General features: G+C 37.8%; 1 protein-coding gene and 1 long non-coding RNA gene across 4 annotated transcripts in view; one reads left to right on the top strand and one right to left on the bottom strand.

Annotated features, from left to right (window-relative positions):
- The window catches only part of LOC126915898 (uncharacterized), a 34,170-nt gene extending 23,434 nt beyond the window's left edge, over nt 1–10,736 (bottom strand). The window contains exon 1 of the long non-coding RNA XR_007710376.1: nt 10,372–10,736. This is a non-coding gene — a long non-coding RNA (uncharacterized LOC126915898). The remainder of the gene's footprint in view (nt 1–10,371) is intronic.
- Nucleotides 1–17,087, top strand: part of LOC126915887 (semaphorin-2A) — a 558,427-nt gene that overhangs the window by 204,055 nt on the left and 337,285 nt on the right. The window lies entirely within an intron of this gene.

Genomic DNA, 17,087 nt, shown 5'->3' with positions numbered 1-17,087 from the left:
ATATGGCCTTTCAGCCGAAAATTTGCCGCTCGGAGAAAATAGCAGAATGGGAATTGCGATATTGAATTGCTTCTATTAAAATTTAAGTCGTCTCGCGTTTTTACGAAGGTTATTTTTGTCGCTTTCACGTGGTCGTTTGAAGGGAGGGCTTTCTTTTACAGGGAAAGGTGTCAAGAGTTTTTAGGACACAGGGTGAGTAAGGATGAAAAGGAAAGCGTTTTGGAATATTTTAATTTACTTTCGTTCACAGCGTTTTAAACTTAATTTGCTTAGTATTGTAGGAATGTTTGAGTAAAACTTTCTCACTCTGCAATGGAAATATGTAAGTCATTTGACTTCATATTCGAAAAAGTTGATACATTTCAATATCAAAAAGTATGCATAATTAATTTTTAATACTGAAGAAATCTAACGATTAAATTCGATGAAATTGAGTTTAGCCTCTATGTGTATCATATAATCAATATAACGTTCGTCGTATTATAGTCATACTTAAGCTCGCATATATCACTATTCGTAAGATTATTTAACAAAACTTACAATTATTTAAGCTCTGTAGTATACAACTTAAAGTTTTCACTCTTTAGAAATTTCCATTTATATCATACATAAACCCTTAGTCGAAAGACGAATTTTTGAATACTTCTCTCTTTTATATGTATAATAATGAATATCATGTTTAATAAACTCGCAGAATATCAGACAATAGATTAAGTAGTATTAAACGCACTACTTTTTAATGGTTGCTCCATTAAAGTTTCACATTAACGCGTAAAAACATCGTAACGAGTCGGTAGTTCATTTTTTCAAGTATCAGATCTCTGGGGTGTTGCGTTTAACCACGGGCGCGTCTAGCGATTATTTCCGGGCCCTTGGAGGTTTATATCCTTTCCCCGAGCTAGAGGCATGATAATAGAGAGCCGGTTGACGCGCCACTGTTTTTGGAACTGGAATTATTGCCGGTTCCACGAACGCCTGATTTACATTTATTGCGCTGCTTGCGTAATGGTGTCGCTATATCTTCGGTTATTCCAACTAATTATACTCCCATTCCGATAAAATATGACCTACGCGCGTCGGCCGCTCGTTTTGCGTTGGCTCGTCCTGCGATTCGTAAGAATTATCCATTGTTTTTTCCTGCAATCGATTAATCGGCGTCATTGTCATGTCGTGTTATTTCATGAAAATTCTGAATTCCGAAATGAGTTATCGGGTAAACTATCGTTTTCCGAATGCATCGATGCGAATGTGTCCGCAGTTCGATAATTCGCGTGATAACATTCTTTATGTACGAAACTTTGTTTTCGTTTGAAAGGAATTTTACGAGTTTTTTTTTCTCTTAAAGAGTAAAAACACGTATTACAATTTTGCTTGGTGACGTAACATCGTTCTTTCATCCTTTAGCAACTTCATGCTCGTAAAGTTTTTAAACTCTTCCGTGTTGTTAAACATGTCGGAAAATAAAAAACATTTGTATTATATTTTGCACATATGCACAATAAAATGAAAAAGAAGTTGAATCCAACTACAACCGAATAAAATTATGGAATAAAGAAAATAATTTATCTGAAATATCTCAGTTATTCCTGCAAGTTCAAAAACTAATTGCACACGTGGCAAGGAAGCAGAAGTCAAAAGAGACGTTACTCCCAGAAACTAATCAATCAATCTATTTCTGACATCACAAGCTGAAACCTTTCACGCGTTTGATCTATACCGTGCGCTGATCCACAAACGGGAGGAAACTTACACACCGTACGATCCTGACTTGGAGATAATTTTCGTGGTCGACAGGTAATTACATTTAGAGCTGAAACGGACGGAAGACTCGGCTACGTAGTCAGAACTGCCGAATAATCCTGTTCCCGATAACGGCGGGGCAGATTCCTCTGGGTGATGGTCGGCCGCGTTCCCAGAGCTTCGGTTTCTCGGATCGTCCGCTGTCTCAGCAACCGCTTCGCCTCTTAATTGGCCTCGTTCGTTACGATTACTCGAACGATACATCCTTTTTATTGGCGACCGTCGTACTATTATTCAACCGCGAACCACTGCGCCGTCACGGTTCGTTCCATGGATTCCTGGTCAATATTTGACGAAGGAAGAAGAAACTTCGATAAAGGCTTTCGATTAATTTATCCCGGATCGTCATCCGCTCGAACAACGTGTACATTGTATATCGAACTCTCCCCGACCACTAGAGACGGACATCATGCTTTATCGCACATACTTTGGAAACTTCTATTTAGCACTGATCGCAAATTGCGTGAACAACCAGCGATCAGTCGAGTGGATGGCTCGTGGCTCCGTCAAGCACTTTCCGCGTATGCTTTCGACGGTTGATGGCTCTGCATAGATAATGTGGACAATTAGTGCTGATCGAAACGACGAACTCGTCGGTTTAGAACGAATATCTTTGCGTTTTGAACGTGTTCTAGGTTTTAAAAGATATTACAGGTTCACGTTTAAATGAATATGGAAATTGCATATTTGCGTTTAATCAATTCGAAATTATTGAAGTTATTTAAAAATATATGGAAAACATACATTTTCTATTCATAGAAAGTATACACGTATGACATAAAACACGTGAAACCTTGTCATACATTTCTTTAATACACGTGTATTGTGAAGCTTATCGACAAACGATACCAATCGAACAAGGGTTGAAGAAGAGTCAGCGCTTGAGACGATTTGCACGCATATAAATATGTATATTATATATCTTTGTAAATTTGAGACATTTCTATATCTCGAAGGATAAACATGAGAAAAAACAGGCAAGGAAGATACAGAATAAAAAGGAAAGGAAAAAAAGGAGAAAAGTTTTGTCATAACTCATTGAAGATTCGTGATCTTTATATTTATCCCAAATATCAACACATTTCTTTCTTTACTCCGACGAATCTTGTCGCGAATTGTTTCCGTAATCCACGATATATCGCGAATAATAAAGTCAAACGGCAGAGAGCAAATCATGATCGGGGAAGGAAATAAAATTCGAACCCACAAGGCAACAAAGCAGCAACAAAACGCGTCGAATTTCCTCTTTCGATTTCGCGAGCACTATTCAATTTCCCGAGGTACCGCGACCAAGGGACATTTCTTCCTTCACCCCTCGCTGTTTTTTTCCGAAATACTTTTTCTACTTCGTTCCGCCTTTCTGTCTGACACGACGGTGATTGCCGGCCGCAATTCCGCTCTCTGCTCGTTCGAGGGTTCGGTTGACTCGAAGCGAGAAGAAATGGCCTTGCCGCGAGTAACGTAGTTAGACGAACGCGTGGCCAATGAGCCATTTGCTCTCCAACCCCTCTGGGCTTATTTTTCCGTCTCTTCTCTCCGAGAACACCAGCCACCAACTGCCTTTTGTGCTGCTTTCTACTTTCGTTTCTCTGCTCGATCGTTCTGATGTTGGATTGGTTCCCGTTAACGAGAGGCTGGTAATGGGGTACAATGGTTGATAATCTTGTAGTAGATTTGGTTATCCCAACCATTCCGGCGCCGCTATGAGCTGTGATTCAGATATAATTGAGTTACGAAAGTATGTGTGTACGCCTGATGCAAATCGTTTATCAAATCAAGTTATTATTAACTGCTGTAGTTGGAAGAACTGTTTTAAATAACCAACTTGACAACAATGATAATATTTTTGTAGCTTTAGTAATCGATTGTATTTTTATAGTAATGAAATTATGTGCAGCATATATTTAAAATATTTCATTTTCGCAGTGTTGGTGTCTTCAAACAAATATCGATAAATGATGTATCCAACATTTAAGAAGTATCATATGGAAAGTTAATATCGAACAATGAGTATCATAAATAGAAAATGGAATTTTTTCAGCTTGATTTAGAAGCAAATACGTTTATTTTTCATTTAGCAAAGACTATGCTAATACGACTTTCTAAATCCTGATATGTATGGTACTTAATTGTTAATCCCTCGAAGAAGAATGTCTAACTTTCAATTGAATTCCAAATGTTCCATCTCACAGATGCACACGTTGAATCGTTTAAATTTTGAAACGGAGCACTTGTCTTCATTCAATTCTCTTTTCCACTCGTCGCTTTCTCCCGGTGTTCTTCTCCACCTTGCCAAGCTGAAAGCTCGCCTCGTCTCCTCATTCTCGAGACCAGTTACCATCGAGATTTGCCCCTTTTTCCGATTATCTTAGATTAAGCGAAGGCTCGAGTCCTTAGGACCGAAGATTTCAGGCCAGAGAAAGAGAGAAAGGGAAGAAGGACGTATCGAGATATGTCGGCTGTGAACCTAATCGAATTTCTTTTACCGCGTTGATGCCGACCACGCTTATCAGGCGGAATTTCCTACCGTAGCGAGATAAGTATTTTCTATGAAAGTTTAATTTATCGGCTGCGGAGCCATCGAGAAGGAATTCGTTCCATCGCATCGTCGCGTTCGCTAATGGCCGGTAAATATTGAATCGGCACGAATAATTAATTCCCTCGGAAATTCTAGTTTATGCGTCAGTGGTAATAAAAACTAGAGCAGTTATCGGGGTAAGGTTCGATCTGATCGACGACGTTTAACCGTATCAGAATTTAAATGAGAATTCACGATCCGTCCTGTTTTAATCTCGCCGCGACGTCGCGATTGAAAATTGTGTCTATGCCGTAAATAATGCAAAAAACGAAACGTCTATTTAATAAAAAAAAGACATTTTTATTTAACGTTCTAATAATGTAACATATTCGAGTCACGTTTCCTTTTTAATTATTTTACCTCATGACGTTTGTCTTATTTCAGTTTGCACTTTATCACAGAAAAAGGAATATTGGCGTCAAGTTTGCAAGAGCATTTATACGAGTGTTTATTCTGCGAAGTACCCTTTCAAGGGTCAAGCTTTTCGCTTTTTACGCAGTATGAGTATATTCAGCGAGAAGTATGTAGTAGTTTCCGGTATAGTGCAAAACGGATTTATCATATAATAATTATATTAATATAATAACATAAATAAATTTATCATTCTAGAAAAATTCTAAATAATTTTGTGTTTAATTTTTAATTATTCTAAATTCTAAGAATAAAAATAGATAATGTAATTCGAAATTAACGAACGTTGTATTCGACCAACGTAATTAACGTTCCCGTTCATTCACGGTCGTCGCTGAAATCCTCTTTAATCAAACGTTTCGATAATCGATGGCCGGATTTTGTCGTAAATCGACGTTGTCGTGTGCAACGAAGGTCGAAAACTTCTTTTCGCGTTGGGCAAAGTTGCTGAGACGAGGTACGGCTACGAACGCGGTGCTTGGTAAAGTAAAGTAAATAATGATTAGGGCGATTTGTATTTTTACGTCGTGCCTGATTTCCGTTGGGTAAATATTGCGAGTTTTCTTAAGACCGTACTTCTGCTTTCCCCGACCACCGGCATCGTTCTGTCTCCCCGTCGACTTTCCGCTTTTCCTCTAGCGACGACGCCGTGAGTTTCGTCGAATACAGGTCTTAGGACAAGGTTTTCCCGTTTACACACGAGTGTTAAACATCTTTCTCGAGCAGTTCCGAATCTGCTTCGTCTTCCGGGTATTTGAGAATCATTTTTCTTGCCGATGCTATCCGCCATCGTAGCCGCGTAGTCGGAAATGTTCTTTATGAAAGGAATAAAGTTGTGATGATGAAGATTAAATGAGTGCTTATTGGTTGTACTGTTAATGAGGTTTTTGAGATATAATTTGTAAAAAAATATTTAACAGATGCAGGTATTTTATGACTGCACAGAACAACTGAACTAATGATCTTTCAATGTATCTTTCAAGTATTACAAATTCTAATTTAATATAACTAATTAATGATATAACTAATAGCATTAACAATTTCGACAAAAAGTATCTCTTGAGTCATCGTGGATATATACGTTCTAAAATAAAATCACCTATTACATTTTAAATATTGAACCTAGAACAATAGAATCCATCCACAAAGGAATCAGTATACTCAATCAGCGAAAGTAGCCGAACGATCCGCAAAACGCGGTTACGATAACAGGTATCTGTCCCGCGCTACCGGACATTAGAAGTAGCAGAATTCCCAATAACGAAGCGTCGAAACTAACCGATGGGTTATAGCAGGATTCTGGAATGTAGTTAAATCGCACAAGAACGTTAATCGTGTGTCTGGATCGTTCGATGCTCCTAGAATGAAACAGTCTGCTAATTTAATTGAAGAACGGTATGCACCGCTTCGATGGTACGAGCCAAGTTATAAAGACCATCTCGTTGAGCAACGCAGTTCCTCTCGCAAAATATATCAAATCGCACGCGAAACTTTCTAGCAAACAAGAAAAATGGGAATGGAACGCGTTCATCCGGGCGAGTAGTGCTCGATGTTCTACGGAAATGTGAATTGGTTGCCTTCGGTACCAATTTTTTACCCTTTTTCTTCTTTTTTCTCCGTCTCTTTTTTATTTTTTTTTCCTTCTTCTTTTTTTTGTTTCGTCAAACCATTCTAGCTTACACGTTTGTAAAATCACGGGCGAAATGATGTACAGACACGATGTTCAGCAGCGACCGTTCAAGTGGAATCGGTTGTAGTAGGCTGAGGAACCGTGTTTTCGTAGCCCATGCGGAAACCAGCGGAACATCGGTTCGTTCGCGTGTACGCGTGCCTTCAAAGAGCGATTTTTTATAGCTTTTTTTTGACGAGGGGCAAATTTTGTCGGTTTTATTCGATCGCTACACGTATCGTTGGTTGGCGCGCGATCGCAGACCACGTTTCTTTATTCATCTCCGTATTCCGAAATGGATACCTTACCAATGTAATTGAACGCGGAATACTGTGAAAGGAGTGAAAGGGATATTCTAGACAGGTGCAAAAATGGAGGCATGAAAAGTGTGCACGAATGAGAAGTGGTAATTTATATCTGTGTATGGGATTACATATTTCTGAATATCGTTATTCGTTAGAAACGAAATGTTTCGTTAAGCGTATATATTAATATTACATTATTAATTTCGTTTAATTATTAAATTATTATTTTAGAACTTAATAATTTCCAGCCACCAACTTAGTTTTTGAATTGTCACACGAAATAATTTGCTTAAGAAAACATAATCAAATTTCCAGCAATATTTATAAATGTAATAATTATAAATACAGTCTGTAGAAAATCTGTAGCTCAAGCGTTATTAAATTTCTTCGAAATAATCTGTTGAAGTATGTATGCACTTGTATCATAATAACACTGTCAGAAGGTGGATGGTTTTCAACAGAAAGTACTGCTAAATCATTATTACTAAACTTTAAATTGTAGTGAACTAAAATGAGACTAACTGATAACGTTCTATAATACAACATTTAATATTGATACGTTCACAATATAAAGTACTTCAGTATGGGAGAAGTATGCTTTGTCTGATCAGTAAAGATCGTAACTACTAATTATCGTAATACTGCACATCTCGTATTAAATATTCTTGCCGCCTTCCCTCAAATAAATTTATGCAAGCACAAAACACAAGTTCGCGTTCACACGCGAATATGGAAATATGCATGCTTCACTATGCCAGCGTATCATGTATGGAAACATCTTCCGAGAAATTTCAATTGTAATCAAAATTCCTCCATCATCTATGATAAACTCGACAGAGCATGCAATTTTTGCCACATATTTTGCATGTTTAAGGAAGCCCTACTTTCGTATCGATGCAACGTTTGCATTGGCATCGAGAAATCACTTATGATAGGAATTCTAATAAATGAAAAATCTTTTGATATAATTAACGCTACGAATCAAAATTAACTAAAATAATTTTGTTGTAGATTTTATCAGTTATTAAATATATATAAACGTTTTGTAAAATTAGTGTCGAGTGTTATTGAAATTAATTATAATTATCTGTGCATAATATATTTAGAAATATACGTATGCATATACTTCCGTTCAAAAACTTGGACAACCTTTTTTCTGGACGAAATATGCTTTTCTGTACAATTTTCTACGAAATATATTATAATCATAATTTTCATTTTTAAATATAATTAATTATACTTTCTATAAAAACCAATCTATAAAATCGGTTACTTAACCAATAACAACTAGCAAAGCAAATATTACACAGTTCATTTAACCACTTTGATGGTTACTTAATTTCCAAATATCCTGATTATAACTCGCTAAATTTTCTCTCCTGATAAAAAGAAGCACCTTCTGTTTAAATTTCGTGCTTGAAACGTCCTTTTATCCGAGATGCTGAGAGTCGAGCTAACTTTTCCAGCTACAAATTAGGGAGTAAATGGCGCGAAACGGGTTGTCGCAGTATTCCAGAGGATATTGCAGCGATGTATCGCATTACTGTAACACGAACCAACGGTCTCGCTCGTATCGTTGGCAATGGCGACGACAACGACAAAGAAGAGGAAGAAGAAGAAGAAGGGCTGGAAATGGTGGAAGAAGTCGGAAGAAGAAACGAAACGGTCCAGGATCGCGGAAACTACGCTCGTCGGCCGAGTTTCATCGGATCCGCGTTAACGGCTAACTCGAAGCTACGTTAAATTAAACAGAGGGGAGATAAGTTTGGACGTGTCGCTAACTTTGCTCCTCTCGAACCACCCCTTCTTGCAAACTAGCCTTCTTCATCGCCGGCAATCTCGGCTGTTGCCACGTTTTAGCCACTGTCGCGATACGAACATGCCAAATGTTGAAAGTTACCACTTGGATCTTTCATATTATATATTTGGTATTGATAATATCACAGAGATAAATGTGTAGAGTGCCACTAGCTGAAAGAATAAACTTTCTGGTATATAAGCAATATTTAAAATCAATGAAATAAATTTGTGGCAACATATGAGCGATTGAATTTGTTTTTAAATAATGTAACCCTAGCAATTGGTTTTTATATATACTTTTAGTATGTATAATAACTTGTATATGTATGTTGATCTCTTTCATAAAAGATTGACATTTGGTATTTAAATGTGACATTTGATTTTGTTACTACATATGCTATCTTATTATCAGAAATAGGCAAATGGAATTTAAAAAATAGTATCTGTTGCAAGAATGAATAAAGCATTAGTATAATCCCAAAATAAGGTGAAATCGAGCATACATTTTTATTACATATTTCGAATCCGTTCCAGAAATTTAACATTACAATTTTATTATATATAATTAGCCATTCATTTCTGGAGTATCGAAAATATATGAGTATGTTGTAAATCGTTGTAAAATTTCATGGTCCACGATTCCCAGAAATTAAAATTAAATTTAATATTAGCGTTACGTGAAATAATATTTTATTACGAACGCAATTCGCATTTAAGCACAATTAGACGTTAACCATGAGTGCAGCGCGATATTACAGAACAAAGGGTTAGGTTACACTCTATATATGGAAAACTTGGGTGGTGTCGAGCTGCTCGATGCGCAGACATTATCGACATGCGCAAAAATAACGAGCCTCCTTCGGATACAACGAACGAGAATGTATGAATAATAACAGGCGATACGTATTTCCGGTTGATGTTCCAGTTTAGCCAAAAGGGAAACGTGTTCGCATTCGGTATCAAACCTGTTCCTGCCAACGATTCGTTTGCTAAAATAAATAATGATCAAAATTAACTTACTTACTGCAAGGTTTATACGTTTCCATCAAATCATTATTAGAAAATCAATGTTCCTTATCAAAAATTTAAATTTGATCTATTAGTATATTGTATTATAATATATAGATATATTAATAGAAATAGAAACATAATATATAGATACAATAATAGAATATACTATATTCTAAATTTCTAGCAAATGAAGACAGCTTTAATAAAAACAATCGTTTCATAAATTCAATCGATGAAAAATAACATAAGTAACGAGTAATTGACTTCTTCAATGAGAAGAAAATTTACTCTCATAAAGTTCAAAATGAAAAAGTGAAGAAATTTCAAACATCGTATACTTAAATAAAATATTCACCCTCCAAGTCTGTCGAAAAGAAATTCGGTCGAACAATCTAAAATTCTCTAGCACGTAAAAAACATATTTCGTCTTTTACATGAAACAAAGCACACTAATTTATGCCTTTGTGCGTCTCTTAAATTTCAATAAATCAATACCTATATGCTGATTGTATCACGCTTCGCTTAAACGATCGCTACAACAATAATACGATCACTCAAATTAATACTTGAACGAGTTGCATACAACCGTTACGTGTCATTGTTTCAACTTTCATAGTCGCGGAAAATCCAAAGTATCTGAGAAAACCGGTCGCTAAGCCGACAGTGCAAGTACAATGACTGGCATCGTGGCCCTAACAGAGCCTTCGTATTTTATCTAAATGACGTGAAAAGGGAGGCAATGTTCGAAGTCAGGTCGGGTCGCGCCCTTAACATCCAGTCCCTTTCTATCCACTCACCCTTTCCTTCGAGGCCATCTTCACCCTGTCCGTGTGCCGTTTCCTCTCTCGAACTTTCCTTCCCCGTCTCACCACCATAGGGAGCGTTTTAAAACCCGTGGAACACCGGGGTCGAACTCCCTTCCCAGGTATTATCTCGTCGGCTGTTCCATCGCGTAATGCGGAACCACGGTATACCATCGCGTTTAAGGGCAAAAATAGCGACACCCCTCGTGGCCTCTCTTTATTCGTGCTTCAGTCCATGAGCCGCGGGGACAGGTGGAAAGCGTGGCGTAGAAAAGTCTCTTGCGTGCGGGACGCGCGAACCGCGGCTAATGGAGATGCTATGTAGGCGGATCGTATAAAATTTTATGAGCATAACCCGGTCGCCGGCCGCCGGTTGCTCCAGAGGAGGGTTTCTGCTCCTTTATGGTCCTTTCCCTTGCATTGAGAACGTATTTCTTTGGAACGACCGTTCGTTAAATTTTTCAGATATATACGAACCATTTATTTGTTAAATTAATTAACTTCACGAAACTGAAAATAGAGAAAATCGATGTAACTGTATAAGATAAGCATCGATCACGAGTGCTTTGGCACTAAAATCTGAAAATCTTCATAAGGCGGAGTAATCACTCCGGTCTATGTATGATATTACATGTAAATTCACTGTTGATGATGTACTATATGTAAATTCAATGTAATAGGAGAATCGGATGATGGATAATGTTTAATCGAAAAGCGTGTTCTGGTTAATTAATGGTCTGAAATTATTTGTAGAGGAGTTAGATCGGTGCTAAAGTTATTTTTACCCTTGCAGATAGAAGGGTGTTGCGAACCCTACTTGTATTTATAGGTATGGAACACTTGAGATTTTTATTGCTTCTTATGATGGAGGGTATAATTACTTGTTGTATGAATAGTCCATTATCTAAAAGACTGTGACTCTTAAAAAATAAATATAGTAATATAGTATGTAAGTATAATGCCACTAACAATAATATAGTATAATGTTGCTAGTAATTGACTTCACATTGTTATATAGTACGATGATCATGCAATCCCCCTATAAAGTTATAGATAATGTTTTTATTGTAACACCTACTTTCTTCAGTCAAGTAACATGTCCCAAAATTTTCTACGGTGCTCTAAATATACAACCGCTTAAATTTTATATAATGAATTTGCAATTGAACAGTTTAATTCAGAATCGGGATGTTGGAACGGCGCAACTGTATAGCCAATATGAATTCTTTCTCTGGATTCATACGAGAAAGAAAGCACTCGAACCTTCGACCCTTATTGAAACCGCTTGTTGGCCACAGTTAGCAATGGATATAGGCCGCGATGTAAATGGTACGTAGAAGTGGCGTTCGACTAGATGGAAACTGACTCGACGAATGCATATCCGACGGTAAAAATTGGAATATCCTAGCGTAGAATACGAAAATCGACGGCGGAGAGGGACAACGTGTGATTTATATTCAATGGAGAATGGTTCTTCAAATTTTCGCCGGCACCGGGAAATCGACCGAGTTATATTGAACTACGATATTTTATGTAACTTCTGGCTATTTGCATGAGCCGATAGTTCAAGCGGTCGTACGTTTTATTCTGGATCATTTACATTTGTAATGCTGGCGAGTATATTTTCAAATTTCGATCAGATTGAGTCGTAAGGATTTGTGCATTAAGTTTTTGTGCTAGTTTAGGAATTGCTCGATAATTCCAAATGATCGAGGTAAACTATTCCACGATTTCTTAAATAAAATAGATGTTTTCCAAGAATATGTTCGCAACTATTGTAATATTAGAATTTTTATCGTCGGGAGAAACTTGCATAAAATTTGTATTTAAAAAATATATTTCCTCAGAAACTACACGAAATAAATTACTAATGTGATTTCTAATAAACAATAACAGAAATATGTTTTAGCTCTAAAACTACAATCTTTTTAAAATCCTCGAACTTCCCCTCGAAACTTCTGAAATGCTTGCCAACTCTTCGGTAGCTCATCAATTTTCATAAAATCATCTAACTACCTATACTCTAAATCATTCCTTCATCAAAATATTTTCAAAAGTAAACTAACGTTCCTTCGTCTTCAGCTCATGTCCGTCACCACCAATGAATCTAATCTGCACCGTTTTCCCCATCGTTCGAATCGTTTGATCCAACAATGAAGTTCGACGTCAAGCATCTTCCGACACGTTTGTTCTGCAAGAATCGAGAACAATGCGACAACTAAACGAATCAAAGTGCTCCTCTTTATTTCGGCCCCTGGAGAATATCCGTTAATCAGGTACATACGTACACGCAAGGAAGGTAGGGAGGAAGGAAGGAAGGAAGGAAAGACCCTCGCGTTCCGGTCCATGTCCACGTGCACCGGCAGAGCCCATTCGGGGCCCGGTTGTTTGTTAAATATGCCACTTAGCCGTCAAGTCGAGCGCGGTTAGTTGTTTGTTTTACTTGAAGCACTCGCGATAATTATTCATCGTTGCCTTTATGGCACGCCTCGCCCTTCGAGAGCATGCCAGCCGAGGAATAACGACGAGGTCCTCTCTCTATTGACTTGATGGTACTCGCGAGAGGCCCCCTGCTCCTCAATCGTTCGACTTCACGAAGAATAAACTGCGAAAAGGACTCGTTCTCTTGCACACTTGCTCCCCGTTATGCTCCGCATTCAAGCCGAATGCAATCGTTCCCTTTTTCTGTCTCTTTCCCTTCCTTGATCCCTTGCAGCGGTGATTCTACCCTCTTCTCCGGTTTCTATCCTTCTCCTTTTTTTTTATCTTCTTTCTCCCCTACTCCAGATGGCATTGTGGCCGTCAAACGACGTAATAACGATAAGAGCGTTCTCTCGCAGAGAAAAGAAAAAGAATTTCTTGTCGTTGCTCGACCCAGGACTGACTGTTCGTGTCTTGTCGTGAAGCCGAGACACGAACGGAGCGTATTATTGTTTCGTTACCTACGAACGGACTTCCATCGATTTCTGTTTAGTTGAAAACGGCTGAGTGCCACGCTATTTCGTTCCATCATCGGCTCTAAACGCGACAAGCAAGTAATGGGGGGAGAAAAAACGAGTCGAGGCAGAGTTCACCTGGGCGTCGATCGCTGATGGAAATGTTTGATGAAACGTGAAATAAAGACGATTGGAATGTCGAGATTAATGGCACGAACAATGACTAAGAAATTACTTCCATCTCTGTGTTCTTTTCAATTTATACTTTTAACACAACAAAACAATATCAAAAATATCGCTATCGCTATAACGTAGTACGTTTATTTAATTTGTAGACACTACGTTCAAGATGTACATTGATCTTACAATTAGAAATCTTGTAAGCTACTCTAAAGTATACAATATTTCATAGGAATTCCTTTACGCACTTTCCGAATAAACCTTTCAATGTTGTTGCTTCATTACAATTCTACAGTTTAAAAATCGCATAAAATATATCAAAAGATTACTTTATTAACCCTAACTATTACATCGTACAGTCGCTACAATAAAACAGTCATCCGTATCATATTATTATAAAAGGGAAAAACAGGAAACTCTTTTCGCTCTATCACACTCGTGAAGATATAACAAAAAGATCGTCCCAATTAATCCCAACGAAATCTACTCAATCGTGTGATTCATGTCGTATTCCAAACATACTTAACCATCCTCGTCGCAGCACGCACAATTCCCCGTATGAAAGCAACCGTCTCATAAGCATCGCAAAATAACCGGATCCTGGGAGGAACGAGGGGGTAACACGTTGTGGCGTAGTCGGCTCGCCCCCAGCGTGAAAATTCCGATTCGCTCGAGTGTACCGCTTTCACTCGTCGTTAAAGTCTCGGCGGGCCTTCATTCTCGCGGTTTAATTTCGGCTACAAGGCGAAACTTTCTGGCCGCGCGAGATCGAGCGAAAGCCATTGGACCAGCGCCGACGACGGACGATCCCCGTGGCCGAAGCTAACGACGACGTCGGGGGACGATGTTTGCGCTCTCTTCTACCCCAAAAACCTGAAAGGGTTCTCCTGTAGATTAGAAAGACCGCGGTATACGTATTTCGCCTACGAAAGGGTAGATTGGCTTTCTGTCTCTATTAGACCGCGTCTCGCCCTTCCTTCTGCTTCTCCACCGCCAAACTATTCCTCCGACTATCTCGTGCCGTTGGCCTACCCTGGCCTTTTCTGGCGCCACGATATTAACTCCGGACCATCTAGACTATCCTTTCATTCCCGTACGCCTGGAAATCGTGCCAGCGACGCGATGCAGATAATCGACGATTGGCTGTTCACGATGGATAAGCGACCTGCAGCTGTGAAATTCCGGCTGTTTAAATCAATTAAGCCTCTATTTTTAGATAGTTTTATTCTGTTTCTGTTGAGATACCATGTAGATGTTTTTTTTTTTACGGACAAAATTCGTAGCTTATTACGATTGACTTTCTCTGTGAATTATTTGAAACTACAGGCCGTGATGGTGTTACGAGGAAATGGGAATCTTAAAAAATATTTGGGGATTTTAGATATATACAAAGATCATACAACGTGTTGGCGTAATTTTATTTTCCAACGAAGCATTTTTTTTATCTGGTTCTATGTGTTTCATTCTCATAGTATCAAATTTTTATAGCCATGCTAAACGATATGAAATGTGCTTGAATTGTACTGATTAATTAAACATAGTACGCCAATACTTTTCGTAGCAACTGTAGACAAATTTTATTAACCACATGAAATCGTTGGATTATAGATTTTTCTACGACTAAAGTATTTATCTTTCTGACAAACAAAATAAGCGAATACTTAAAAAGAAAAAATTATCGTTTAAATTATTTTGTGAATCCATTACTTTACATACATGAAATTTTCTATTTTATTTTTTGTCATATCTATCTGTTCCATGTTATCTTTAAATTCCAACAGCAATTAATTTAATTGCGTTAAAATTTACGATCGTTCTATTCGTATGTTTCAGATGGTGAGTGTTTCAGACACAAAATACGCAATTTCATGATTTCACAGGAGAATAATAGTATTCAGGTAAACGTTATCACACGAATTTTCCACGTTAGTTTTCACCGATGAATAGCTTATCGAAGCTGTCGAAGATTAACTTTTCAAATACCGTCCGCAGAAATGAATTTTATCAGGAACGCGTTGAACCCCTAACAAATGGTATTACGCTCCCCTCGGTTATCTGATCAACATAACTCAATGCGGCCAGTGACCACCGTAACGCGATACACTGACCAAAACAATGCATGCGTTTACGGCGGTTTACGACCTTTGATAATTACGATATATCGATATTTTAAATGAATTAAGCAAAGAAATACAATTAAATCAATCGATGAAAATTAATATTCATAAATTTATCGTATCAATATTGCTTGTTATTTCGAACAATATCGGTAAATGGAGCAAGTTAATCGTTAACTCTGTTACAATCGTTAATTATATTTTTTAACTCGAATTTCGTATATCGCCCCCTCGATGGCAATTTTTTGTGTTAATCTCGTTAAGTGATACAGCGTTGAATATTTGTACAATATTAAAGAAATTGTTTAATTAGTTAAAGAACTTCTTTTTACATAATCTCTCGTAAGTTTTTAATTACTCATTTATTTCAATTAGATTATGGATGTTTATGCAAATTTATATTCTACTTTATCAGTATAATTTCAAAAATGGTAGCTATATGGAAATTCTTTTCACCTACTATACATTATGATATAGGTATAGAAGTAACTCACTTCAAATATTTGATATATGTATGTATTTAAATTTCAAAATATTTAACTTGTATTTAAATTTACAAATATTTAAATTTGATTTAAAATTTATTTAAATTTTCAAATATCCAAATTTTCAAGTATTCATATTCAAATCTTTTTACGACTTGAAATTTTCCATAAATTCGCAAACATCCATAGTCTAAGCACGACGAACGAATCGTTGCCTTAATATATTCCTATTTTTGTCACTCTGCCTTACAATTTCTCTGTGCAACAAATTTCCTTCCCGGATATTTAACGTATTGCTCACGTTAACTATGTACGAACTAAACACTCAAAGGGTTAAAGACAAATCCTCAAGCCAGTCCCTAATTTCGAATCGACTCGAAACCAACGGCAAGCACATACGCGTAAGCCGCGTTTCTCCTCGAAATCGTTATCGTCTCTGAATTGCAGCAACCACGCGTGTAAACATTTTCATAATAAGCGTACCGAGGAATACGAAGAGTAATTGATGGGAGAAACCGCGGACCTCCGATTGAATGTCTCGCGATTTTCATACGCGGGACGGACGATTGATAATAATCACGGAGCGTATTCATCGGTTACAAACGAGATTACTCAGGTGGCCGGTGCGTTGATCAAAGCAGGATTCCCGGCGAAATACTCTAATTGGCGCGTGCATGCTTTGCCGGGGAATTTGATTTGCTTTCCGTTTGACGGAGGTCCGCAGATTGACCCTGACGATATTGCGATCCGTGTACTCTCGTTGGTGCTTCGGGTCAGAGAAGATTCAAGGCAATCTGAGGTCTGTGCACTCGCGCGCTCGCTGCATATATGAATACCAACAGTGGAAGGAAGTTTATTGGGAGGTCGGGAAGGGCAGGACTACTCGTTAAGTCAAGTTTAGATCGTGGTTAATCTTAGCTTCCCACCCCCGAAGTTATCGGCTGATAAACAGGAAAACGATGTACCGTTTATATTTGCCCGCTTCTATTTGC

Source organism: Bombus affinis, chromosome 4 (genome assembly GCF_024516045.1).
Source record: "Bombus affinis isolate iyBomAffi1 chromosome 4, iyBomAffi1.2, whole genome shotgun sequence".
NCBI lineage: Eukaryota > Metazoa > Arthropoda > Insecta > Hymenoptera > Apidae > Bombus > Bombus affinis.
This window is presented reverse-complemented; position numbering and strand designations above follow the sequence as displayed.